This window comes from Rhinolophus hipposideros (genome assembly GCF_964194185.1).
Source record: "Rhinolophus hipposideros genome assembly, chromosome: 18".
In the NCBI taxonomy this organism is placed as follows: Eukaryota; Metazoa; Chordata; class Mammalia; order Chiroptera; family Rhinolophidae; genus Rhinolophus; species Rhinolophus hipposideros.
In genome coordinates, this window is record NC_138064.1 from 21,180,849 (window position 1) to 21,207,965 (window position 27,117).

General features: G+C 38.9%; 1 protein-coding gene and 1 pseudogene across 11 annotated transcripts in view; one reads left to right on the forward strand and one right to left on the reverse strand.

The window, feature by feature from the left end:
- Positions 1 to 26,453, reverse strand: part of HDAC9 (histone deacetylase 9) — an 857,167-nt gene extending 830,714 nt beyond the window's left edge. For all 10 annotated transcript variants that reach the window (XR_013995394.1, XM_081080282.1, XM_081080306.1 and 7 more), the window contains exon 1: positions 26,340 to 26,453. The gene's annotated coding sequence lies outside the window, so the exon portion shown is untranslated. The remainder of the gene's footprint in view (positions 1 to 26,339) is intronic.
- Positions 6,126 to 6,751, forward strand: LOC308510410 (large ribosomal subunit protein uL1-like; annotated as a pseudogene). Its single transcript has one exon. The product of its transcript is annotated as a large ribosomal subunit protein uL1-like (transcript).
- Positions 26,454 to 27,117: the final 664 nt, after the last annotated feature.

Below are 27,117 nucleotides of genomic sequence, written 5' to 3' on the forward strand. Positions count from 1 at the left end.
CTAGGTCAATCCATGTTGTTGCAAATAGCAAGATTGTATTCCTTTTTATGGCTGAGTAATATTCCATTGTATATATGTACCACTTCTTTATCCATTCATCTGTCGATGGACACTCAGGTTGCTTCCATATCTTGACTACTGTAAATAATGCTGCCGTGAATACAGAGGTGTAGATATCTTTTTGAATAAGTGTTTTAGATTTCTTTGGATAAATACCCAGAAGTGGAATTACTGGGTCATATGATAATTTTATTTTTAATTTTCCTAAGAACCTTCATACTGTTTTCCATAGTGGCTGTACCAATTGGAAATACCACCAACAGTGCACAAGGGTTCCCTTTTCTCCACATCCTTGCCAACCCTGTTTGTTGATTTATTGATGATAGCCATTGTGATGGGTGTGAGGTAAAAAGCTCACTGTGGTTTCGATTTTCATTTCCCTAATGATTAGTGATATGGAGCATCTTTTCATATGTCTGTTGGTCATCTGTATGTCCTCTTTAGAGAACTGTCTATTCAGGTCTTCTGCCCATTTTTCTTTTTTAAAAAAATCAGTTTGTTTTTTTTTATGTTGAACTGTATGAGTTCTTTATATATTTTGGATATATCCTTTGCAAATAACTTCTCTTATCTAGTAGGTTGCCTTTTTGTTTCATTGATGGCTTCCTTTGTGGTATAAAATAGTTTAATTTTAAATAATGGCTATATTTAATAGCCAGCTTGCACAATTCCTGAAAATTGAACAATCTGGCTCTCACAACTCAGTGTAAGCCAGCTCCAGTACACCACTGCATGGAAATATGGCTTGTATACCTACTACTCTGCTGTATCTGTTCTTGCTAGAGCCCACATGGATATGCAGCGCCAGAGCCAATGAACTTGGATATAACTGTCTTTTTTCACTTCTCTGCCACATTCCCAACCCTTTCAATTACTCTGCCATTCTTTTTCAGATTCATCTTAGGACTTTATTCAACCACAATGCTCCTTAGATGTTCATATTATTCTAACGCAAGTCCCTTTTCCTGCTCATTTTACAAATCCTGTCTAGGTAATCTCGCTAATGACTTCAGTTAGCAACTATTCACCAATAACCTCCAAATCTCTATCACTTAGCAGATCATGTTGTTCTGCTAAGCTCCAGAATGGACTGCAAACTGCTTTATGAGTTACGTCCCCTTCTTATTTACTTACTAATGAAGTAGATAGTTTGGCAATTATTTGCTTCTCTCCGTCTCTCCCATTAGGGCTGTAGCATCTGGGGCACATGGAACATTGTGACTCTTTCCTGGCCACATCCTTGGAGTCTAGCACATTATCTAGCACAGAGCAGTTACTCTAGGAACCAATGAAAGTACAAATGAATAACCAATAAGTATTCATATTCAACAAGTACAAAACAGAAATCAGTAAATGTCCCTCCAAATGTATTTATCTCCTGAATCCCAAACACAACGGAATGGTGCCAATATCCAATGTGCCCCATCTAAGAGAATCCCAGACTGCCCCTTGGCCTTGTTCTTTTCATCCAGTCATTCATAACAATCTACCTCCTCATCTCCTAAATATCCTTCAGAGCTATTTCCTCTTCCCCATCATCACTCCTACTATCTTAGTTCAGACTCACTCTTGCCTGGACCACTGCAGTAGCTTCCAGAGCTTCTTGCCCCCTGTCTCTCCCTATTCCAACTCAACTACAAAGTGCTACCAAAACAATCTTTTTAAAATTATGACTATGGCTATCTCTGTTTAAGAATCTATCAATAGTGCTCTACCACCTAGAGAATAAATCCCAAACTCTATGCCCAGCACTTACACAGCCCTTTGTGTCAGGGCTCCTCCTGACTTCCCAGCCTCATCAACTTCCACTTTCCAATGAGGAGCCCACAGTCCACTTGCGCTCATGTGACTGCAGCTCCTCAACCCTCTTTCACCTCTCCGAGCCTCCTTACATGTACCTCTCTCAGCCTGGAATATCCTTTCTCTGTTGTCCACGTAGTAGTCAAGGCTCATCGTAGTACCCTTGCTGTTGGGAAGCTTTTTTCACCCCCAAGGCAGACCCCTCCTCCATACTTTCATAAATAACATTCTGATCCTTCAACGACTGCATTTATCCCCTTCTATCATGATTACGTTTGAGCATTAATTTCTCCCCCACTAGACTGTGAACATCTGTCCCAAATCAACTATATCTACCAAACGGACAAGCACATAGTAGGAACTCAGCAAGTCTTGTATGATTATAAAATGACAAACAAACCATTTATTCTGCAGAGGAATGTGTATTATTCCAGTAGCTTCTGTCCCTTTTAAAACCACTCACCTTGGAAGTTATGACTTAGTTTAATGACAATGGCATTACTCCAAGCGCTTTTGGAAGTCGACTTTTCAGAATTGTCCAGGGAATGTTCTTTAAATTATTTCAAACGTGGCCAAAAAAAAAAAAAATTATTCTAAACAGATCTGAGGCCTAGAAACAATCATTGGGTGAGTGATAAGATTCTGTGTAGAAAATGAGGAATGAGATATGTAAAAGATCATGTAATGACTGGTGTGGGGAGACTGACTAATAAACTGTCTCAGAGGCATACCTAAAGAAAGAATCTCAAAAAATATTTTGAGCAAAGCCCATACTTCTTAAAGACATTTGCAGGTTCTTGAGATGATTACTTTGATAGACAATATTAATGCAAATGTATAAGCATTGTCAACTTGCTTGATCCAAGTCATGAAGCTCTTCAAATGAGTATGTCCCAAAGAGTGGCCTATGTGAATAGGTATTACATTGGGGGGTAAAAGGGAGAAACTGGTGATTAAAGAAATTCAACACACAGTATTTAATAAAGTCAGAAATATTCCCCGGACATCTCAGCACTGTTAATATCTGAAAGTGACTCTCCATCAAATCTACCTATGGTACACAGGGTTTCTCAAATTCTTTTAACTTCATAATCTGTTTTTCTTGCAGATGTTGTGGGATTGATGTTCCACATACTTGGGGAAACCTTGCATTGTGTAGGACTGGATACACCTTAGGGCAATATGATTTGTAACCTGAAACTGCACTGATACCCAAAGCAATGGATGAGGCTGCTCAGAATTGTCTCGATTCTCCAAGCCTTACAATAGCATATCTTATTTATCCTTACAATATACCCTTACAATAATCTTCTAGTACAGGTAGTGCTCGTGCCCCTGATTTACAGTTAAGGGATGAAAGGCTAAGAAAACTTAAGTAACTAGTCAGATACCACTGTTCGCAATAGAGACACAATGTCACCCTGTCTAGGCCAACCCATGGACTCGAAAGCTTAACCTGGACATTGAGTAGGTTCTTACTTGCTCTGCCTGTTGGATTTAACAAAAGCTCTCATGGAATGCACTGTTCCTTCATAAATTATCTATTTCCACATAGCTAATTCCTATTTACTACTTGAAAGTTCATTTTATCCACTTTTCCTGGGATCCCTTCACAGCCGACTGGCTAAAAATAACCATCCCCACGGTACCTTTTGCCTTTCATAGAACTTATAAATTTACTATCTTATACAAACTGCACAGAAAGGCCAGATTCACACAATCTAAATTAAAAAAAAAAAAAAAAAAAAGCTTTTGACTGGCTAATAAATCCCTAATAAAAGACAAGTTTGTAGTCTAACTGCATTTCTACTGCTTTCTTAGGGTAAATTTGAGTAAATACCATAATAATAACTTTGAAATATTACGTTAAATATTTCTAAGTATTTTGGTGACTATCATTTTATCTCAACTCTGAAAAGAAGAACATGTTTTTATAAACAAAGAACCTGAGCTTTAAAAAGTTAAATGCCACGACAAAGGGAATCGGTAGATCCCATTGCCTCGCACAGTATCTAGCACATAGTAGGTACCTCTCTGATGATTGAGTAAATGACGGAGCAAGGCCACGTTAAACTCTGATACTTTTCATATGGTAGCACTCCTTCCACTGAGGTGTTATCAGCTCCATGTACAGCAGACACTGTTGACGCCTGCCAACATCCCCTAACCATCAAGGCTCGAATGTGTGCCCACAGATTCCCAACTGCCAAGACTTCCATTTTGTTGCCCGAGGATTTTCCCTAGACCTGCACAGCAGCCTAGAAACAGTCTTTGACTAACGAGTAATGGTTCTACGGTGTAAACCCCAGCTCCCTTGTTTATCAGGTAGACAATTCTAAGGGATGCTACATACAATTAAACTCCAGTTGCGCCAAATGGTAGCTGGTTTAATACGGGCCCTTTACTGACTGCCTTCCCCACACCTACTTATGTGTTCTCTGCCTCCTAAATAAACTACCTGCTATCAAACCTTTATCTCAGGGTTGGACTCTGGAAACCCAAACCACAAAGTACAGAAAAGAAATTTCTAGTTTTAAAATCCAAAGGTTAAAAAGTGAAGGATGACATAAATAAGTTTAATCACATTTTTCAAAGAAAAAAACATTAACTAGCCACTATTTGCCACTGCATAGTAAAAAGATCTAAATTGGGAGTTAATGTTAGTACATGAATTTTAACTTGGGCATTTTCTGACACAAAGAGGAAAGACTATTTTGAAAAGTACAGAAAACACTCTAAAAATCTGTTGGGGAAAGTGCCATTTTAATATCCACATTAGGCCTTAAATCTAATACCTTCCTCAGGTACATAGGTTGAGAAAAGTGAAAATTCTCACATTTTTTACTCTATTCTTTTTGAAATAGCTTTTTAAAGGGTGTGTGTGACAGAGAGGGTGGGGGACAGAGAGAGCAGGGGAGGAAAGAGAAAAGGAGAGATTGTGTTGTATTTTAAATGAAGTCCTCTAATTACATAGTGTTTATTAAACAGTCCTCAGATCTCTGATCTTCGGTAAAGCAAATGCCATCTCTCCCATATAGCTACATATGATGTCCCTGAGGATGTCTTTTCATTTATTCAAAATTTGCCAAACTTCTATGGAGAATCACTAGGATTTACTTGTATAGATAGAGAAATGAAAGACACAAGAGGTCTCCATGCTAGATGGGGAGACAGAAAAATAAACAGATAGTTACCATTCAGAGTAAAAGGAGTGCCCAGGGTATTTGAGGGTCACAGAAAACATGCTCCTAATTTACACAGGATGGGGGCCGGGGGCAGGTAGGTTGAGGCAACAAAACTGGATGAAGATTCTGACATGACATTTGCTTTAAAACATGGTTCCCCATACTGAGCCCACCATATTTTATTTAAAATTAAAAACTATAAAACATGAACACCTTACATTTACCCTAAAATAAAAAGACCTTCTTTTTATATTTTGTGATTGCAAAATTTGGATAAGCTCATCAAAGTGGTCTCTGTCATGCAGGGTGTCATGCAGGGTCTCTGGTCCCACTCCCCACATAAGAACGCAGGACATGGTGAGGCCAAAAAGGAACACTCACGGAGCCATAGGTAGGGGAGTCATACCACTACGTTCTCACTGGCGGCTGGGTTGGAGACACAGGAAGCAGGAGCCACACGATCCGCAACCCGCCATCCACTTCTCTGCCAACCAACGTCACTTGCTAGCTGCAATCCGCTCTTGCTAGCTCAGCCGCCATCTTCTCGCTAGCCCCCATTTTCTGCTAGCGTAGCCACGGCAGTTATATTAGTTATATTATAACCAATGGCTCACTGGTTACAGCTGACAGCCAACTAGCCACAGCTGATGGCCATCCAATCACAGTTGATGGCCATTTACTACCCGAGTGAGCACCTTTCCACGTGAGGGCGAGAACCTGGAAACTGCACTCTTGGCTCTGTCCCCACAGTCTCTTTTCAGTTTGTAGGGTATTCTTGCTTAGCTCTAGAGAATCTACCTAATCCCGGTTTTAAGTAAAACAGCACTGGTCTAGAAGAAGGAATTTCAGAAGTAAGATCTGAACTAAACGCTGAAGGAAAATCAGAAATTCTCCAGATGGGCATAGGGAAGGGATTCTTCTAGAAAAAATGTATAAATGATAACACTGAGCAATGACATGGAACTCTTAGAGCAGTTAGATTAGTACAGCAGCACAAGACATGTCTAACTCCAGAATATTATTATCACCCCCAAAAAGAAACCCATATCGTCTTTTTCAGTATTTGTGACACGAGGCAAAATGAGCAGCAAAATCTCCTGCAACACCCTCAATGAGGTGTTGTGGCAAGTCATGTATGGAAACCAGCGCATGCATGGGAAGGTTTTGGAGGTGGTGGATCTGCAGATCAGCTTGAGAAACTATGACCCTCAGAAGGACAAACACTTCTCGGGCAACATCAGGCTTAAATCCACTCCCCGCCCCCAGTTCTCCGTATGTGTTCTGGGGACCAGCAGCACTGTGAGGAGGCCAAGGCTGTGCATACCCCACCTGGACATTGAGGCACTGAAGAAACTCAACAAGAGTAAGAAACAAGTCAAAAAGCTGGCCAAGAAGTATGATGTCTTTTTGGCTTCAGAGTCTCTGATCAAGCAGCTCCCACAAATCCTGGGCCCAGGCCTGAATAAGTCTGGTAAATTCCCTTCCTTCCTGACCCACAATGAGAACATGGTGGCTAAAGTCAAGGTAGTGAAATCCACCATCAAGTTCCACATGAAGAAGGTGCTGTGTCTGGCAGTAGCCATTGGCTTGTGTACAAAATCCACTTAGCTTTCAATTTCCTGATGTCATTCCTCAAAAGGAACTGGCAGAATGTTCGGGCTTCATACAGCAAGACCACCAGGAGAAAGCCCCAGTGCCTGTACTAAGGCACAGCTTAATAAACCATACTGCTACCAAAAAACAAAAACAACAAAAAAGAAAGAACGAAACCCATATCCATTAACAGTCACATCCCATTTCCTCTTCCCCAGTCCGTGGCAACCACTACTCTATTTTTGTCTCTGATATCTTATATAAAAGGAATCAAACAATATGTGACCTTACAAAAGGCCTTACGAGTCTGGCTTCTTTCACTTAGTATAAAGTTTTAAAGGTTTATCTATGTTGTAGCATGACTCAAAACATCGTTTCTTTTTTATGGTCCAGTAATATTCCATTGAGTAAATATACCACATGTTGTTTATTCATCAGTTAGTGGACATTTGGGTTGTTTCCAGTCTCGGGCTATTATAAATGGCTATCAACAGTCACATACACATTTTTGTCTAGAAATATGTTTCAATTCCCTTGGGCATATACCTAAGAGTGGAACTGTGGGGTAATATGGTAACTTTATATTTAACATTTTGAGGAACAGCCAAACTGTTTTCCAAAGTGATTGTACCATTTTATATTTATAAAAATGCTAAGCAGTCTGAAGTCATCTAGAAGGCAGGTGAGCCACTCAAAGTCTGGAGGCTGGATAGAGTCGTATCAAAATTTTAATTTCAGAAATGTCAGTTTGGAGGATGATTAGAGGATCTGCATAAGGCACAAAACTCAGTTAAGATTCTACTGCAAGTAAGCTAGGTGAGACAATAAGATAGTCTAATTAGGACAGTAGTAATTGGAATAGGGAGGAGGAATTGGAATTGAAAAGAAAGGGGAAGAAAAGGGAATTGCTTTCAGAAAAGATTAACTTAAAACTTAAATTACCCCAAAATTATGAGTATCACAAACTTAAATGCTTAAATGATCAGGCAAGTAATGAAAATAAATAAAGGCAAGTAAACCAATAAAACAAGATATTAACAATAGAGAATGGTGGGGACTATAACAAAGAAGAAAGAACACGTCTGGATCTGAAGGAAGCAGCTATGAGTCGGCTCCAACCACCTAATGCTATGGGGAACAGAGGTGTAGTGCTGTCAGATCATCTCCTTGGTCAAGAAAAGCCAAAATCTAAGTTTTATGTTAAATATCTTGATTTTTAAATATTGCCAATTAAAGCAGCATTTCTTTAAATTCTATGCATTATCAACAAAACATGCCTACAAGCTGCCAATTTGTGATCTCCCAATCACAAAGTAAAACAAACAGTGAGCCAAGAGTCAGAGTATGCCTACAAAGAAGAGGTGGATGAAAGAATATTCCATAAAGGAGACCAAGGAGAGAGCAGAGGCAAAGGAGGAAAGAGTAAGGGTGTGACATCCCAGAGGCTCAGGGATGATAGTTTCCAGAAGGGGGAGTAGTAAACAGTGTAAAATGGCACAGGGAGCTATTTCACCCTGGGGATTGAAAAACAGACTTTGGGATTTGATGACTATGAAATACAAAATATGGGAAAAATTGAAAAAAATATTTGGTGACTGGAAGCAAAGCAGAGAGCTGAATAACTTCGCTCTTACTCTTTTCCCAAACCTTGTTTTCTTCAAAAGTCAGCATAAGCTCATGAACACCAACTTTTCAAATTTCTCAGAAAAGAGCCAGATGGGATTAACTGTATTGTCCTCTTCTGCTGATAGTAATGGACTAATCCAATTTAAAAAAAATGAGGTTCTTTAAAGAAGTTTAGATCTCTATCTGTGACACTTGGTCCTTACAAGCTTGCAGTTATAAAAAGCAACTACTAACATATTTATAAACAAGAAAATGTGGGAACCGTGTATATAGCTTTGCCTGTGTATAACGGAGGCCCAAAATAACAGTGGCTTAGACAAGATAGAAGTTTCTTACTCGCTCACGTGAAACTCCAAGCTGTTATAGCAGCCCTGCTTCAAGAAGTCATCATCCTTGTCCCAGGCCTTTTAAAAAAAGTTTGTTGCTCTGCCATCCTTAGAGAACTGGCCTCTTCAACAAGGTTTGAGAGAGTAGTCCACCATATCTGCACCCCAGCAAGGGAGAAAACAAAGAAGAGAATGTACCCCTTTCTTTTATTGGCCCATCAGGAAGTTGCACAAATCACTTCTGCTTATATCCTGAGGTCAGAACTTTGTCACATAGCATAATGCCTAGCTGCAAGAGAAGCCAAGAAATGTCATCTTTATTCTGTGGGGGTCTGTCCCCAGTGAAAATTCAGGGCATCTATGTCTGAGGATGATGGAGAAAGGGGTTTTGGGGTAGACAATTGGCAGTCTCCACCACAGAGTTGTATTCAGTTTTTTAAGATTCTGTTCTGAAAATTCTATAAATAATTTATATTTTGGTTCAGTTTTACTGGAGAATATAAATCTGGCCTAACCTTTATGCTTAAATATTGGAAACATAGCAATGTAACATTGCTGCAATTTTGGCTTCAGCATGCTGGTATTTATGACAGTACTGAAGAAAGTTAAAGTTAATTTTAATTTGTTCTTACAAAATTATTTTCCTAAGAATTCTAAAGCAACTCTAGTCTTCTTGCCATGCTTAACAACTAGTTTTCAAAAGACTACATTAAAAACTCAAATCATAAAATTAAAAAAATCACTGACATATTCCTACAGCATATGGAATGATACTACCTCAAGGATTCTTTTAAATTAACACAGTCAATTGTGTCCTTACTGCCAGAAAACTCTTGAAGCAGCACAATATATGCACTATAGCAAGACATGCTCCTGAATTTTGACACTTTATTCTCATATTAGTTCACAGTACTATATTTTGTCATTCAAATTCTAGAGAAATTAAAAATAAAATAGTTCACCAGCACATAGATCACTACTCTTTGATATGTGAACATTCTAAAGGCCTACCCATGAAGAAGAGAATCTCCTAAATAAATATAAAAAGGAACTCCATAAAATATGATACAATTTAAAAGACAGCAATTTATTTGTAGATCATTCCAATCTATAAACTCAAGAATATATTATTTCAAAGCTAATTGGCTTAAATCCTTCTAAAAAACAAGCTAATAGGAACAAAGTACTTCACATAGTAGCATCTTTTATCTCCTTAAAAGTATGTAAACTATTATGTTTAGCAAATTTAACTTCTAGATGTATGACTGGTTTTCCTTAAAAATGGTTTTAAATGGCTAGGGTGATGACCAAAATCATCACACGCAACACAGGACATAGCTGACTATTAAAATTTAATTTTTGAAAATATGTGTACAGTACAAAGTGTTCATCGTAGAAAATTTGTACACCACTGAAAAGTAGAAAGAATATCACAATAAACTGCACTACAATGAGTATTAAATACTTAAATAGTCTCCAAAAATCATCTTAACCAACAAGATTTCACATGGAAAAGAAAACAAATGGAGAAGATCCACTTCCAATCAAGATAAGGTAACAGGCATGGAAATCTCCCTCCTGCTTGAAAAATGGAAATGCTGTACAAAATATATAAAACAAGTTTTCAAGACACTGGATACCAAGCAACAATCCTTGAGAGCGGGAAAACGAGGCAAACCCTAAGAAATGGGAAACTGATGACATGAGCCCTAGGACTGTCCCAGCTTCCAGACCATGGCCCTGGGGAAAAAAAGAAAAAAACAAAAAAAAACCTAGGCAGAGCCCAGCACGACGCCTGCACTGAAGAGATGTATGTGAGAAACCAGGGAGGTGAGAGCATCTAGAAATCTAAGGACAGAGTGCCAGAGGGAAGAGGGCTGAACAAGAGAGATCGCCAGAAATCTGTAAATACCCTCAATATTTAGCAAAGTACAGCTGAGCACATGTATGCGAGGAAGCACCCATGACCAGGGAAAGAACCACCTGAAAGGATTAGAGGGAGCAGACTTTGCACTCACACAGGGCTGGGAATGGTGCCTGTTCCCACCAGCCAAACTCGGAAACTTATAAGTCACGGGGTTTGGGGTAGAATACTCAGAAACTAATCTTAAAAGTGAGACCTGAAAGAATCAAACTGTTTCTAAGTCTGTAACTGCATCCCATTTTAAAAAATGCTCAAAAAGGTTTCTAGGGATATAAAAATATTCAGTAGTCTACAAGGGAAAATTCACAATGTCTGGCATCCATCAAAAATTACCAGGCATGCAAAGAAGTAGGAAAATATAACCCATACTAAGGAGAAAAATCTACCAAACAAAGTTGACCAAGAACTAAAAAAAAAGATGTTAGAATTTGCAGACAAGGTCATTATAACATCTACTCCATAGAGCTTCAAAAAAATATATGTTTTAAAACACCCAAATTGAACTTCAAGAGATGAAAACTACAATGTAGAAGATGAAAAACACACTGCTAGTGAACTTGAGACAAAGCCATAGAAACTATCCAAAATGAAACACACAGAAAAAAAGAATAAAAATAAAAAAAACAGAGCATCAGTGATCCTAATATACATGTAATTGAGACCATGAAAGAGAGGAGGAAGAGGAGGGAAATCAAAAAATATTTGGAAAAAAAAAACTATTTTTTTTCAAACTTGATGGAAATTATAAACCTAAAAGTTCATGAAGCTCAGTGAACCCAAAATGCAAGAAACATGATGACAGTTATACCAAGATATATTATAATCAAATTGTTGAAAGAAATGAAAAAAGGGAAGTTCTTAAAGGACTTGTTGATTATAAAAAGGAACAAAAATAAAGATGACAGCAGATTTGTCATAAAAAAAAACAATGTAAGTGAGAAAACAGTACAACAACATCTTTAAAGTATTAAAAGGAAGAAACTGTCAATCTAGAATTCCGTATCCAACAAAAACCTTATAAAATGGAGGTAAAATGAAAATATTTTCAGACCTGCAGGCCTATGCTACAAGAAATGTTAAAGAGGAAGCTCTTCAGGCAGAATACAGGTATGAAAAGCACAAAAGGAAATGAGTGAATGAAAGCAATGAAGAGCACTGAAAATGGCAATTACATGAGTACAATAGTATCCCCTCTTATCCACAGTTTCACTTTCCATGGTTCCAGTTACCCATGGTACACCACAGTCGAAAATAATAAATGGAAAATTCCAGACATTAACAATTCATAAGTTGAAGGCTGCTTTGAGTAGGGTGATGAAATCTTGGACCATCCTGCTCTTTCCTGACTGGGACATGAATCATTCTTTTGTCCAGTGTGTCCACAATGCATACTGGTATACGAGCAACCTGCCCATTAGTCACTTAAGAGCCATCTTGGTCATCACATGGACTGTTGGAAGTATCACAGAGCTTGTGTTCAAGTAATCCTTATTTTACTTAATTATGGCCCCGAAACTCAAGAGTAGTGATGCTGGCAATTCAGATATGCCAAGGAGAAGCCATAAAGTTCTTCCTCTAAGTGGAAAGGTGAAAATTTTTGACTTAATGAGGTATTTTTCCATCTCACATCATCATCATCATAAGAAGGATGAGTACAGTACAAAGATATTTTGAGAGAGAACGTATTCTCATAACTTTATTAAATTGTTATAATTGTTATATTTTATTATTTGTTATTGTTGTTAATCTCTTACTGTGACCAATTTATACATTAAACTTTATAATAAGTATGTATATATAAGAAAACACAGTATATGTAGGATTCGGTACCATTCAGTGGATGGTTTCAGACATCCACTAGGGGTCTTGGACTGTATCCCCCACAAGTAAAAGGGGACTACCACAAATATAAAAAATTTGTTTTTATTATGATTATCTCTTTAAAAGATTATTTGCGGGGGCTGGCCTGGTGGCTCGGGCGGTTAGAGATGCATGCTCCTAACTCTGAAGGCTGCCGGTTAGAGTCCCACATAGGCCAGTCGGCTCTCAACCACAAGGTTGCCATGTTCAATTCCTTGACTCCCGCAAGAGATGGTGGGCTGTGCCCCCTGCAACTAGAAAATGGCAACTGGACCTGGAGCTGAGCTGCGCCCTCCACAACTAAGACTGAAAGGACAACAACTTGACTTGGAAAAAAGGCCTGGAAGTACACACTGTTCCCTAATAAAGTTCTGTTCCCCTTCCCCAATAAAATCTTTAAAAAAAAAAAAATTATTTGCTGTTCAAGCAAAAATAATAATGTAGTGTGGGGATCAGAAGATAAGTAAGAAAAACAGAATAGAGCATGAAATAAATTTTAATGTGTTTTCAACAGTTACTTGAAAATTATAAATTCACACAGGAATATTTTAGATTTGCTCTTCTAGAGAAATTAAAACTATAGCCATTATTTGAAATCCCATTCCATTTGGCCTATCCTTTCCCATTTGCTTGAGTGGTCTTAGCATTATACTTTCAAAAATGTAACTTAAGTTGAATTTATTAAATTTATTTTCATAGAGAAAAAGTAGTAAGTGACTCCAAAAGGTGTTCTTGTTAGTAAACAAGAATAGGTTTGGCAGTGGCTTTTGCTGAAATTTATAAATAAAGGCAAACTATTACTGTTTCACTACAATGCTAAACTCATCAAATATTTATTTTAATGCAGGCAACTTTTAAAATTTGGGTCAAACAGATAAGTAGGAGATTTAAAAATGTATTTATAGCACAAATCACAAAAGAAAGTTCTCCTCCTCACTCCCCCCATCTTGCCTAAAATGAACATAATGCATAATACACATCAATAGAGATTTTTAGGAGAATTCAGGAAGGCTAGGGGAAAATAACGAAGCAGTACTAGCTTTTCACCATTAAGAGGCAGATGAAAGCCATCAAGAGACCAACACACAACTGGTGATTCACAAGTACAAAATTCTATAAATTGTTACTGAGTTTTTCTCCTGTATTGTGAAACCTATTCAGAAGCATATCTACAAGTTCTCTCAATGAGTAGCCCTGTGCTGGAATGAAAGTGGAAATAAGGAGATACAGAGGAGAGACATCTTTTGGGTAGTGAGAAAAAAGTAGTTCCAAGATGAAAATCTAGTACAAACAACACTTCCTTGGAAAATGAGGTAACTCACTATAAAGTACAGTTTATAGTCTTTTGTGTGTTTAGCCCTGAAGAGAAATTCTGATGCACACTCAAGTTTGGGAACTACTATGCTAGACTAAAAAAATGAACAAAAGGCAAGACTGCATGCTGAAATCTGTGCATTCAAATTCTGCCATTTAAGACAACTATTAAATCTCTAGCAGCAGAGAATGAGTGGAAAATGCTGAAGTGTTTCTGCTTGTCAGCAGAGTTTATTTCAATTTATTTGAATATTTAGTCTCTATAACCACTATATATTACTAGATTCAGCATTCTGGAAAGACATGAGACACTATATGTGAATACCCAATACTGGGACTCAATAAATGTATGATGGATTTTAATCTAAATCTTGCTCTGGAAGTGCTTACCAGTTGCATAAAAGACTTGGCCACTTAGAGGAAGTAATTCTTGACTTTCTAAATGGAAAATCCTGTTGTATTGATTTCATGCATTTTGACACCAGCTGTGAATCTTGTTATGGGAGGGTTACATCTTACATAAGGATTGAGTTATACTTATGTTTAAATACATGTAATGGTTCTTCATTCTTCACCTGTACCAGAAATAGTATAAGAACAACAACAACAAAAAGCAATGATAGAAGAGAAGGAATATTTTTAAAGAGTATAGTAAATTTGAAATTTGTTCACAATATCAGCAGATATTAGTACATCAAATATAGACTAGCATAGCATAAACATCATTTTATACAATGCTGCTGATAATGACAATGACATAGATAATCCAAGGTTAAATGGCTTATTAGAAAAGAAAAAGATTATATCAGTGGACCTAAAAAAAAAAAAACACACACAAGAAAACCTGGGCCATTAAAAAAATGTGCATGTAAAACTTATCTGATACAGTGATCAGTGTCAGGCCTCTAGACTAACAAGGAAATGATAAAAAAAAAAAAAAAAAAAAAAAAAAAAAAAAAAAAAAAAAGATCCAATGGTGCGATAAGTGAAGAGATGACATGCAATATCGTTGGTCATTTGGGAGAAGAATAAAACCAATTTGATGGAATATATTGCTCTGTGTCAAACATGAGACAACTTACTTTGTCCATCTCATAACAATATCCAATAACAACATCCCATTACAACCAAAAAATGTAGTAGTGCTGGAGATGTGGGCAAGTAAGTTTGAGAATAGAGTCATTCTGTCTGGACCTGGGCTGCCTACTAGCCGCTATTTTATAATTCAAATTAAAATAAATTCAGCCTCTTATCCTGACTATTTACATATGACTATGGCACTGGAGAACACAGATATAGAACATTTCCATGATAGAAAATTCCGTTGGTCAACAAATACAGTAAAGTTGCTGGCTACAAAATCAACCTACAAAAGTCCATTGCATTCCTATATACTAACAATGAAATCACAGAAGAAATACAAAAAACAATTCCCTTTGCAATTGCAGCAAGAAGAATAAAATACCTAGGAATAAACTTAACCAATGATGTGAAGGATTTATATGCTGAAAACTATAAGACATTTTTAAAAGAAATTGAAGATGACACAAAGAAATGGAAAGACATTCCATGGTCATGGATTGGAAGAATCAACATAGTTAAAATGGCCATATTACCCAAAGCCATATACAGATTTAATGCAATCCCCATCAAAATCCCAATGGCATTTTTCAAAGAAATAGAACAAAAAATCATCAGATTTGTTTGCAACCACAAAAGACCCCGAATAGCCAAAGCAATCTTAAGAAAAAAGAACAATGCTGGAGGTATCACACTGCCTGACTTTAGCTTGTACTACAGGGCTACAATAATCAAAACAGCATGTTATTGGCAGAAAAACAGACACATAGACCAATGGAATAGAATTGAGAACCCAGAAATAAAACCACATAAATATGGACAGATAATTTTTGACAAAGAAGCTAAAAACATACAATGGAGAAAAGACAGCCTCTTCAATAAATGGTGCTGCCAGAATTGGAAAGCCACGTGCAAAAGAATGAAACTGGACTGTTATCTGTCACCATGTACCAAAATTAATTCAAAATGGATCAAAGACTTAAGCATAAGACCTGACACAATAAACTGCATAGAAGAAAACATAGGCACTAAACTTAAGGACCTTGGGTTCAAAGAGCATTTTATGAATTTGACTCCAAAGGCAATGGAAGTAAAAGCTAAAATAAACAAATGGGACTATATGAAACCTAAAAGTTTCTGCACAGCAAAAGAAACCATCGACAAAATAAAGAGGCAACCGACTGAATGGGAGAAGATTTTTGCAAACAGTGCCTCCGATAAGGGTCTAATATCCAAAATATACAAGGAACTCATGAAACTCAACAACAAAAAAACAAACAACCCAATTGAAAAATGGGCAGAGGATCTGAAGAGACATTTCTCCAAAGAGGACTTACAAATGGCAAATAGACATATGAAAAAATGCTCAACATCACTAACCATCAGAGAAATGCAAATAAAAACCACAATGAGATATCACCTCACCCCAGTCAGAATGGCTATCATCAACAAGACAAATAGCAACAAGTGTTGGAGAGGCTGTGGAGAAAAAGGAACCCTCATACACTGTTGGTGGGAATGCAGACTGGTGCAGCCACTATGGAAGGCAGTGTGGAGGTTCCTCAAAAACTTAAGAATAGAATTACCATATGACCCAGCAATCCCTCTCCTGGGTATCTACCCAAAGAATTTGAAATCATTTATCCATAAAGACACGTGTGCTCCAGTGTTCATTGCAGCTTTGTTTACAGTGACCAAGACATGGAAACAACCAAAATGTCCTTCGATAGATGAATGGATAAAGAAGTTGTGGTATATATACACAATGGAATACTATTCGGCGTTAAGGAAAGATGATATGGGAACATTTGTGACAACATGGATGGATTTTGAGAGTATAATGCTAAGCGAAATAAGTCAGACAGAAAAAGCAGAGAACCCTATGATTTCACTGATATGTGGTATATAAACCAAAAACAACAAAAGAACAAGACAAACAAATGAGAAACAAAAACTCATAGACACAGAATAATTTAGTGGTTACCAGAGGGTAAAGGGGGTGGGGGGAAAGAATGAGGGTAAGGGAGATCAAATATATGGTGATGGAAGGAGAACTGACTCTGGGTGGTGAACACACAATGGGATTTATAGATGATGTAATACAGAATTGTACACCTGAAATCTATGTAATTTCATTAACAATTTTCACCCCAATAAATAAAAAAAAAAGAAAATTCCGTTGAACAGTACTGATCTATACAATTGTTAGAAGTGCCTTGTATACGAAGGATGAGATCTAAAAGAAGACACACACATGCATACAGCTTATAATTCACTCTTTTGTTCTTTCAGAATGTTTCTCACGTAAGAGTTCCTGTGCTAGGCATTCAGATTAAAACAAAAATAATCCCTGCTTTCAAGGAGCTCATAGTACAGTAGGAAATAATGATATATAAACAGTTGGTCAATCAGCAAACATTCATTGGTCACCAAATTTTTGAAATGCACTTAGTACTGTGGAAGAAAACAAAAAACAGTAAGCAAGTTCTCTCAGCTTTCAGAGGGCTTACAACCTAGTTAATGACATGTAAAATGTTTCAAGCAGCAATTAATATTTGGGACTAGGTACTTCAAAGTGAAATCCAGTGCAATTTTTTTTTTCCATTTTAGGCTTGCACCAAGATGATAATCTGAAAAAATAAAGTAAATATAAATGTATTCTAATTAATTTCTGAGTAATCATCTTAAAACTAAATACGGCCACTAAATTTTCACTCTCGCACTAGCTATTGGTGTTCTCAATCATAAGGCCAAATAACATGTAATTTGCTAAATGAATAAAGTCTGATTAGACAAAAGGTGAAGATGAATTGAGTCATCACAGAACACATGGTAGCACCGGCATCCAAAGGTACCTGCAGTATATGGTTAAAATCATCATCATTTGAGAGTCAAGATGATGCACATCAATCTCTGTGTAGTTTCTACACAATCTGGTCTCCATTCCTGCAGTCTTTGGACACGGCTTACATATTTGATTTGGAATTCAATCACTTCACAATGCTAATCACATCTTTAAGGGAGCAAAACGACACGCGAGTTCTCAAGCGATACCTTTCACTAAAGCTAATATCTGAAGATGATTTACCGGTAGTATTTTGGTCACGTATGAATTTAGTCCGATTAATCTGCACCAGCAAACAAAGCCTTGAGGTTAATATTGTTTTCTTTTAATCTACTGTTTAAAAGGACATGTTGTGCATTTCTAGTAATATAAAACACAGAAACAGATTAAATAAGAACAGGAGCTGAGGCTACAGCTCTATACTCTTCAACACTACTACACTGGCTACGTAATTGCAGCAGCAGAATATATTTGCCACATCATTAAATGTTGTTCCTTTTCATTTCATCAGTTCTGTTGTTCTTATTTAATATTTCCTCATTGGTTTTTGGTCTTATAATGTGTGAAATCTACAAGTAACAGCATCTGTATTTATGTTCCTACATACTTAATGAAAAGGCTTAATTAGAATAACTTAGCTTCCCACGATACAGAGTTCCCACTATATAGAAATCCCACTATACAGTAATCTTGGTTAAAATCAGAACACTCTTCCTGTGGCGTTTTATTGGAAGAGAGGGTGTTCATTAGAAGGCCAAACCTTCTCTTCCCTCCTTTCCATCTAAGCATGGGAGGGCATGGATCTCTAGTGGGTCACAGAGGAAATTGAAAGAAACCACAAATACATATGTAAATCACTCCATCTATTAAGCATACTACAATTTTTCAAAACTAAAAAAATGCTGGGTAATAAAATGCGAACTCCTTTAAAGGTTTTACTCATACAGTAGACTTTTTATTACAAGTTTCTCAATCAACTAATACTATAATTCAACTTGTAAGCCTGTGGGAACCATTGACATAGTCCTCAATTACTGAGGGAATTTAGAGAAGAATGAGATTGTGGTCAGGTGCAGAAATCAGAGGAAGTACCATAAAGGAGGAAGAACATGAGTTTGGCCTTGAGGAAAAGGACAGAACAGAAGGTGCAGCCTCCAAATGGGCACAGTCTCCAAAGAAAACCCCAGAGGAGCAGAAGTCGGATTTTGGCGAAGAGCTGGTCATTGACAGTTCTGGAGGTAGCAGGCTCAGAAAATGCACCGAAAATGCAAGGCTGAAAGAAATCTGTGCTATTTTGTACTCTCAGTTGCAAAGAGCAGAAACTCAATTTATGGATAATTTACTGCTTACCTAACATAATCCTAGAAAAATCAGCTGTACAACTGCTTCAAGATTAACTAGATGCCGAAACTGAAAAGCTGTCATTGTTTCCTGCTCGCCACACACATGCACACACACACACATCTTGACTTTTCTTTACATGTTGATTTGTTCTCTGAGGCAGGTTGTTCCCATTATCTAAAAATCTAAGCCACTTGCTAGCTCCAAGTTTAGGGCTTAAATCCTTAAAGCAGAAAGGCAGGGAGCAGCAAGAATTAAAAATGGAAAGGTAATAAAGATAGACTAAGTCGAGTGCATGAGAAAATCTGGGTGACATGCTGAGGAGTTTGGGCTTTTAGAGTCCAATCCAGCCTCAGCTAAATTAGAACACCTAAAACCTCTATGAAAAAAATAAATTTATTTCAAGAATTCCTGATCTGTTGCTTGTTCTAGATTAGGTTATTATAGTCTATCTTTATCAGGTGGAGGGTGGTCAACAATTCTCCTCCTGGAAAACAGTCTTACTCGAGAAGGGCAGACATCTGAGCCCAGAGGGGGCCATCCCAATACCTGGCCATAGTGGAGTGGTCCATCTGTAGACACTTGACCTAACAAGCCAATCAGTGGGTTTTGGGGTATTCAGTTTTAAATGTTTACATTTTGACTCAAATACCCAGGGAAATCTTTGAAGTCTTCTTTGTACCGTGCTGGGACACAGGTCACAACTCAGTAAAATTAACAGAATACAGATGAGTTCCCACACTGAGCTTGTAGAGCAGCAAGGGGATCTGGGCCAACGATTCCAATCAATGGAACTAGATCCATTTAAAGAAGAGATTTAAGTGCATAAAACAGAAGAGGAAAAAAGTAGAATACCTATGAATAGGATACAGAGGCACCACCGAGTAGAAAGGGGGACTGAGTAATAGAAGAAAAAAGGAGGAATGTCTGAATAGACTTTTCAAGTAGATCAAAAACTGAAAAAGCTATAGAAAGAACCCAGTGGCCAAAGAGGCGATGAGAATTCATAATGTTGCCTGATTGAATTTAATAGTGGAAATCTACATATAGGAGAGAAAGGATACACAGGGCTTTTGCTTTTAGCCAGAATGATAAGTAGAAATAAAAATACACAGCCTCCACTTCACATTCTTACTTTAGATGGAAGAGAGACCTATAATGTGTACTTCCTGCTGGGGAAAAAAAAGAAGGCATGATACAGCATATTCTCTCACTCCTCTCTTTAACCTTGATCTTCCACTACCCAGTTCTTTCAAGATGAATGAAGGAACCCAAGAGCAACTGTAGTGCTGACATTCTCTTCAGTAGGAGAAACAAGTTCTTCCCCTGGAAACTTCACTTACTGCTTGTGAGTATGGGATGTATACTACAAGACTGTGGGCTTTGAAATCAGACCTCAATTTCATATCCTTATAAGCTATTTAACCTTTCCAAGTCTCCATTTATTTGGGGGGAAGACGGGACATAGAACTAGGGAAATCTGAGCTCAGTTGTCAATGAGGAGATGCAGATTAGGAAAAGAAATCTTTCCTGTAAAGTGGTTGGAGCAGCAGGCTGTGCTCAACAGACCCTCATGTCCCTACACAATGCCCCACAGATCCATGTACGGTGGATCTGAGATGGTCTCTGGCTCTGTTCTCTCCTGTAAAATAAGGGGAGGCCACAGGTCCCCCCAAATTTGGGAGACTGCAGGTCCCCCAAATCACAGTGCTGGTTCCCTGCAAGGATTAGTGGCACTAGTCCCTCAAAAGTCTTTGGCATATGGAACATATTAGGGACTAATTAAGTCAAATCCTAGACTAACATAGTATGTACTAGTGATTCATCTTTTTAAATGCTTCTACTCCTTTCTTACCACCACTATTCCTAAATGAGGTCTCACTACCATCATTTTCATATATTCTAGAAAAGTTTTCTTTCTAAGGAGTTGCATAATTACAGCTACTCTCCAATTCAATCCCATCCCCTGTTGGTCATTATACCTATCCTGGTCAAAAACTTCAACATTTCATTAAGCAATGATTTGCTCACATTTTTTTCTTCTTCTTTCCTTCAGCAGTAGACATTTGTCATTTGTTTTGGCCATGAGCAACTGAACCCCATTGTTATATATGGAGAATCCTCTCTCTTGTGATACAGAGCCCACTTCCACTATAGAAGCTGGTGTGCCAATAATGACCACAACACTATGTCACAGAATCAGTTTTTCAGAGCGATTGTGAGCATTGTTTCTGACTGCGTGGCTTCTAAGCCACGTCTCCTGACTATCCCAGAGACTCTATGAGATAGTCAACGTGATTGACACATCCAAAGGTGGCCGCCGATAAGTCATGCCCTTGTATAGTCTCCTCCCCTTAAATTTGGGTGCAATACATGACTAGCTTCTAAACCAATAGAATATGGCAAAGGTGATGGATGTTACTTCCTTGAATACATTATGTTATATGACAAAGGTGATGTCGACATCACTCCTAAATGTTACAGAAAGAAGGAGATAGGTAAGGACTAATACGAATGGAAAAGTGATGACTGTCTTATCATACTGGAACATGAGATTCTTCCTTGCTGGCTTTGAAAAGTAGGCTGCCATGTTGTAAGACTGTCCGTGAGAGGGTCACATGGCAAAGAACAGCAGTCAGACTCAAGCCTTGTCTGCGAGTGGCCTCTGACTGACAGCTAGCAATAAAATGGAGACTTCAGTCCTACAACCACAAGGAGATGAATTCTGCCAACAAGCTAAGGAAACTGGGAAGCAGATCTTTCCCCAGGTAAGCCTCTGATAAGACTGCAGCCCTGATCAACACCCGGTAGGATCCCTGAGCAGAGATTATGGTTAAGCTACATGTGGATTTCTGAGCAATGAAACTGAAAAAATAAATGTGTGTTGTTTCTAGCTGCTAAATCTGTGATAATGTGTTACCAAACAATAGAAAAGAAATAGAGACAATATCCTCTAATACATTTATTTAATGCTTAAATTCACTAATTATTTAATGCTTAAATTGACTAAAGTTTGTTTTGATTTGCTAACAAGTATCTTGAGTGATTTTTGAGTGATCCAAATCTTAACCTTCCTTCAGTGGCTATTTAAATTCCACTCACTATTCCATTCAGACTAGACTAGCCCACACCCATCTCCTTCTTCTGTAGAGACAGGAAGAAAGTACCATTTCCAGCAAGCTCAACTCTTCTCAAACTCACTAACAGCACGCTATACTCTCTCTGGTGCAGCAAAGAATATAAAGAATGGGAGTTGTCCTCTCTTTGGGGCTTTAAGCAGAATTAATTATAATAAATAGCAAACCACACTTGAATAGACACTTTTTTTAGCATTTCACATTCAAAATGATTTGGATAAGCTCCTATAAACCACACATTTAGGGAAAATGACAAGAAAAAACATCATTAACTTAATAGAGAGCGCCTGGTACTGTCTGCTTATTCAAAAATGCCGAAAGTATTTTCATAAAATACATGCGAGCTTGCAGAAGATTATATATTTCTATGAAAATACCATGCTTTCTTCTACATCCTGGATAATATATTCCACTTTTGAATTTAACAATACTCTATCAGAAGTCTATCACCTTGATTGTGGGCAATTGCCCTGAAAAATTCTGGTGAGATTCGAAAGAGAAGCTATTTGGGAGGATGAAAAAAAAAGTCATAAGAATATCTTCTCTAGAGAAAAACAAGTTGCTCTCTTTTTATTTTTAAGCCTGATTTATCTAGATACGAGATCTACATGGACAGAAATGAGTAGATAATTGCATAAACCCTCTGTTCACTTTGATTTCTATAAGTTCAGCTGAGGAAGCAGAGCTAATAAGAGAAGGTGGGTATCCTGACACCCAGAATAACATGATCCCTAATCAGTATTGGCTGGCTCTCGAGTGGACAGTCCATTGCTGTCTTTTGTCAATATTCTCTCTTCTCAAAAAATCACGTTCTGAGTTCCATCACCAGTGAGCCTGATGATTCTCAAGCTTGACAACTGTGCTAACAAACTTCAAAGCAGCTTTGGCCAATAAAAGGGCAGTGTGCAGTTGATAAAGTGGGGCCGGTGTGGGCAGAGGGATACGAAAGAATGGATATCCCTCAGTGGTGAGTATGCTTGTTTTAGCGCCAGCTATAGGACACATGGTTCTCCTTCATCAGCAGGAAACTATAAGGGCTTTTCCCTTATGACTATATTGACTGATATAAAATCTGACCTCCACATCTACAAAGTTAAGCACTTTAAAAATCTACGAATGTGTAAATTTATGAACATGTCATGAAAACCACCGGAGAAGCTTGCTGTTATGAACAGGGTACAGGAAATATAGATTTATCCTTAGCTTCACACTGATTCACTAGTGTGTGACCTTGGATCTATCAGTGTACCTGCTGCCTCCTTCCAAAAATAAGAACAATATGTCTTCCTACCTGTCTCTCAAATGTTTTGAAGAATCACCGAGAAAGGTAAGAGTTATAATAACAAGCTAGGAAACAAATGCACATATCTGCGGATGTGTGCAATTTAAATTAAGTATGATGTCTTTATTGAAAGGGAAGGCCTTTAAACAATAAAAGCCCCCACCAATTTAAGCATTAATATAAATTACATTTTAAAACAAACAAACAGAAAATTCACTGAAGCAAAAGTTAAAAGCCACATTTGGATGCAATAACAAAAAATGTCCATAACTACAATATTTCGCTAATGAGAAGGTACAGATGCTACATACAGAAGGATTTTATGATGTCCATATGTTTCTCAAATGGCTCTCCTTGTTAGCTAGTATTTCTTCACATCTCTGTTTAACAATAACCTACACCTTCCCCATTGCATGGGTATAAATTGCAGTATGATATGTTATAATATTTAAACAAACTCAAACTAGAGGTAATTCTAATAAAAAGAAATGATTACAATATAACCCTAAAACAGCATTAGACACAGATATGAATACAAATCCACATTTCTTGTGTCATCTAAACTAGTTAATTAAACAGGTTATCTGGTCAGTTGGTCTTATAATTTAAAACTCCTTAAAACCCAAATATATTCCAAATATACCCCAAATATATATAATAAGTAATTATTTATAGTGGCAATAACTTCATAAAGCAATTCTGTCTGTTATAATGTTGGACATAATAATGGTCACAGGACACTCAATCACAAGTCTGTGACAATGTATAAAATTATCTTTTTTTAATTTCAGAAGGGCCATCATTATTTTTACAGAAGATGGTAGTTTAATATGCTAACCACTCTCTAGCCAAAGAGTGTTTGCTCTGACTTTTTAATAAAAGCCAGCCCAATAGGCTAAATTGCAAGGGGAAAGAAACAGGAAGACTAAAGTTAAAAAAAAAAAAATCAGAAAAAAAATCCCCTCCTAATCATAAATTGGTATATAATTTAAAACTCTTAACTTCCTTCTGTACAACCTTATGTGCCTCTAACGGTGTCAATTCTGTAGTGATGATGATCAGTTCAGGAGGAGACCTGGGAAAGAATCTCTGCCTCTAGCTGGCAGCCTAATAAGAAAGGTCAGACTCAGGATTTCCACCCTACATGCACCTGTTTGTGACTGGAACCTACATGAAGACATTTGCTTTTTCCTACACAGAAAATGAGATATTCCCAGCAAATACTCCTCCTCTTCCTGAGACTTGTCTCATTCAAACACAATGGGTGAAAATAAAATTACAAGAACGTTTTACAACTGACTACGTTATTTGTTGTTTTGGAAATACAATATTTTTATTAAGCATTTTAAATGCAAATGCTTTCCAGAAGGCACATCAGTGATTTGGTGTTTGGGTAATTAAATTGGTCCAAACTAGAACAGTGGTTTAAAAGGAAAAAAAGGATTAATTATCTGTGGTAAAAAGCAAATATGTTGAACAACAAATTTTCAGTCACAATAATTTCCATAATAAACATCCAAAGTACCAAAGAGTAGTTCAAAAGATATCCTTTCCAAACATATTTTAATTGTCCTCATTTACTAACTGCAACTCATTCTGTGCTGTTATTAATTACAGGATTAAAAAGATTTCTAGAACATCAGAAAATAACATCCAGACCTTTTCAAGTGTCAAAAGGTTTTCTTTTCAAATAATTTAAATTACTTTTTCTTTAATATAGCTTCTCTATATACTTACTCCTTTTTCTTAGATTTCAATAATGCTTGCAAGGCTCGAAAACATTGATTGTACTCCAAATACCTGTAATTCCTAAATCTTACCCTTTATAAGAAATCTCAGCACACACCAAGAGTATTTAGTTGTATAAGCATTGTTGTACCCTTTGGGGAGGAAAAATTAACTCTTCACTTTCTTTTCCAGTTGAAGTTAAACTTCTTAAGCCCTTTTATGCCACTCCCACATTTTGCATACACATATACACACACAATATACACGTACAATGAGATATATGTAGATCTCTCAGTTCTCACAAAATTCAAATGTTATATAGTTACCTAATGTAAAGTTCCTTTTAGGAGATTACACACACCTCCCTGCCAGGGAAAACAAACGCGACAGATCTTCCTGAAATTAGAGCATTAAGAGACTCACTAGAAAATTTCCAATTCCATATCACCCGAACCGCGTCCCAGGTTCCCCGCTGTAGGCCACCTCTCCCTGACAACCGAGCCTGGACTCTGGAGAGCAGCTCGGTCCCACTCGATCCCACCGCGGACGCACAGGCCTCCGACACCAGCACCACTCACTGCGGACAAGTGGGCGAGGGCTTCAAAGCCAAACAAGCGCTGCCCGCCAGGCGATCAGGGAACGCCCCCGTCTTCTGACAGTCTCGGATGGCGTTTAATTCGCCAGTTTACCTTAATAAGCTGACGATTCATCACTCTCCTGCCTCTAGCAAGGAACTGCTTTATCTCCCATCCCCCAGGTTCCGGAACTTTTCGAAAAACCCAGTATTCTGATGTATAGACTTGGAACTGAAGTCCCCCACGAAACATCAAAGGTACCCCCACTAAGGAATGCTCCCCTCAAGCAACACGTTGGCAGTACAACTTTTCATTCATAATTCGACTCCAGCATAAACTGGGTCTGCGTGAAGGGGGAGTTCGGAGTTGGGGGGGTTGGGGGGGGGTCACGCAACCTCCCCCTCTCCCAGGCTTGTCCAGCCAATGTAAGAGTCTACACCAAAAAGGTCACCTGGCACCGAACTTCGGACAAAGGTTCCCCTAAACCACCCAACCCCTGGGTTGCTAGATGGAAGCAAAGGGGGCGTCGGGGTCCGGCCCGGGATGCCGTTAACCCGGGGAACCTGGGCAGGCAATTCAGCGGCGCATCCACGGGACACTTGCTTCCCAATTCCCAGGGCATCGCCGAGCACAAGCCAAGGACCGAGCTGTGGTGCCACTCACCTCCGCCCGCTCCTGCTGAGGCTGTCGCGCCCTCCTTCTCCCGGCTCCCGCGACCCCCTAACTTCTCCCCCTTCTCCAAACAGCCATCTTTCGAGAGGAGAATGGCGAGGCAGAAACCAAGGGGGGATTGAAAGTTGACTCGGGGACCGCCGCTGCTCTGCCAGCAGGGACTTCGCGATCGCAGCAGGCGCCGGGGCAGCAGCCGGCGGCGGGCGCGGCGGGGCCGGGCGGTGCGCGCTGTGCGGTGCGCGCTGTGCGGTGTGCGGTGCGCGGTGCGCGGTGTGCGGTGTCCGGGACGCGCCGCCGCCGCGGTCGCCGCGCGGGGTTGGAGCTCCGGAGGGCGGCAGCGCGCTGCTGCGGACTGGGAGCTACGAGCCGAGCGGGTGGCGGCGCGCTGAGGATTTGCTAAAAATAGCAACACTGGGGGGGGGCGGAGGTGGGAGGGAGACGGAGAGGATGGGCGGGGCCGGTGGGAAGCGAGGCAGGACCGGCGGTGGGAGCGCGGGCCCAGGCGCGGGAGACCCACAGGCCCGGGAGGCGCAGGCCTGGGTGGGGGACGAGGGGTGCGGGGACACCTGGCTACGCTGCCGAGGCCCGGGAAGGAGGCGCTGGGGGCAGGAGGACCCAGAGAGCCCCCTGGGGTGGAGCGGACGAGAGCTCAGGGCTGGACCAGCGCTTCTTCCGAGAGCCAGGACCAGGCACCCCAGACTTGGGATTTCTGAGGCCAAATACGCCCACGCGAGGCGCGAGGTGATGGGCAGGCGGCTGGCGCACGGGC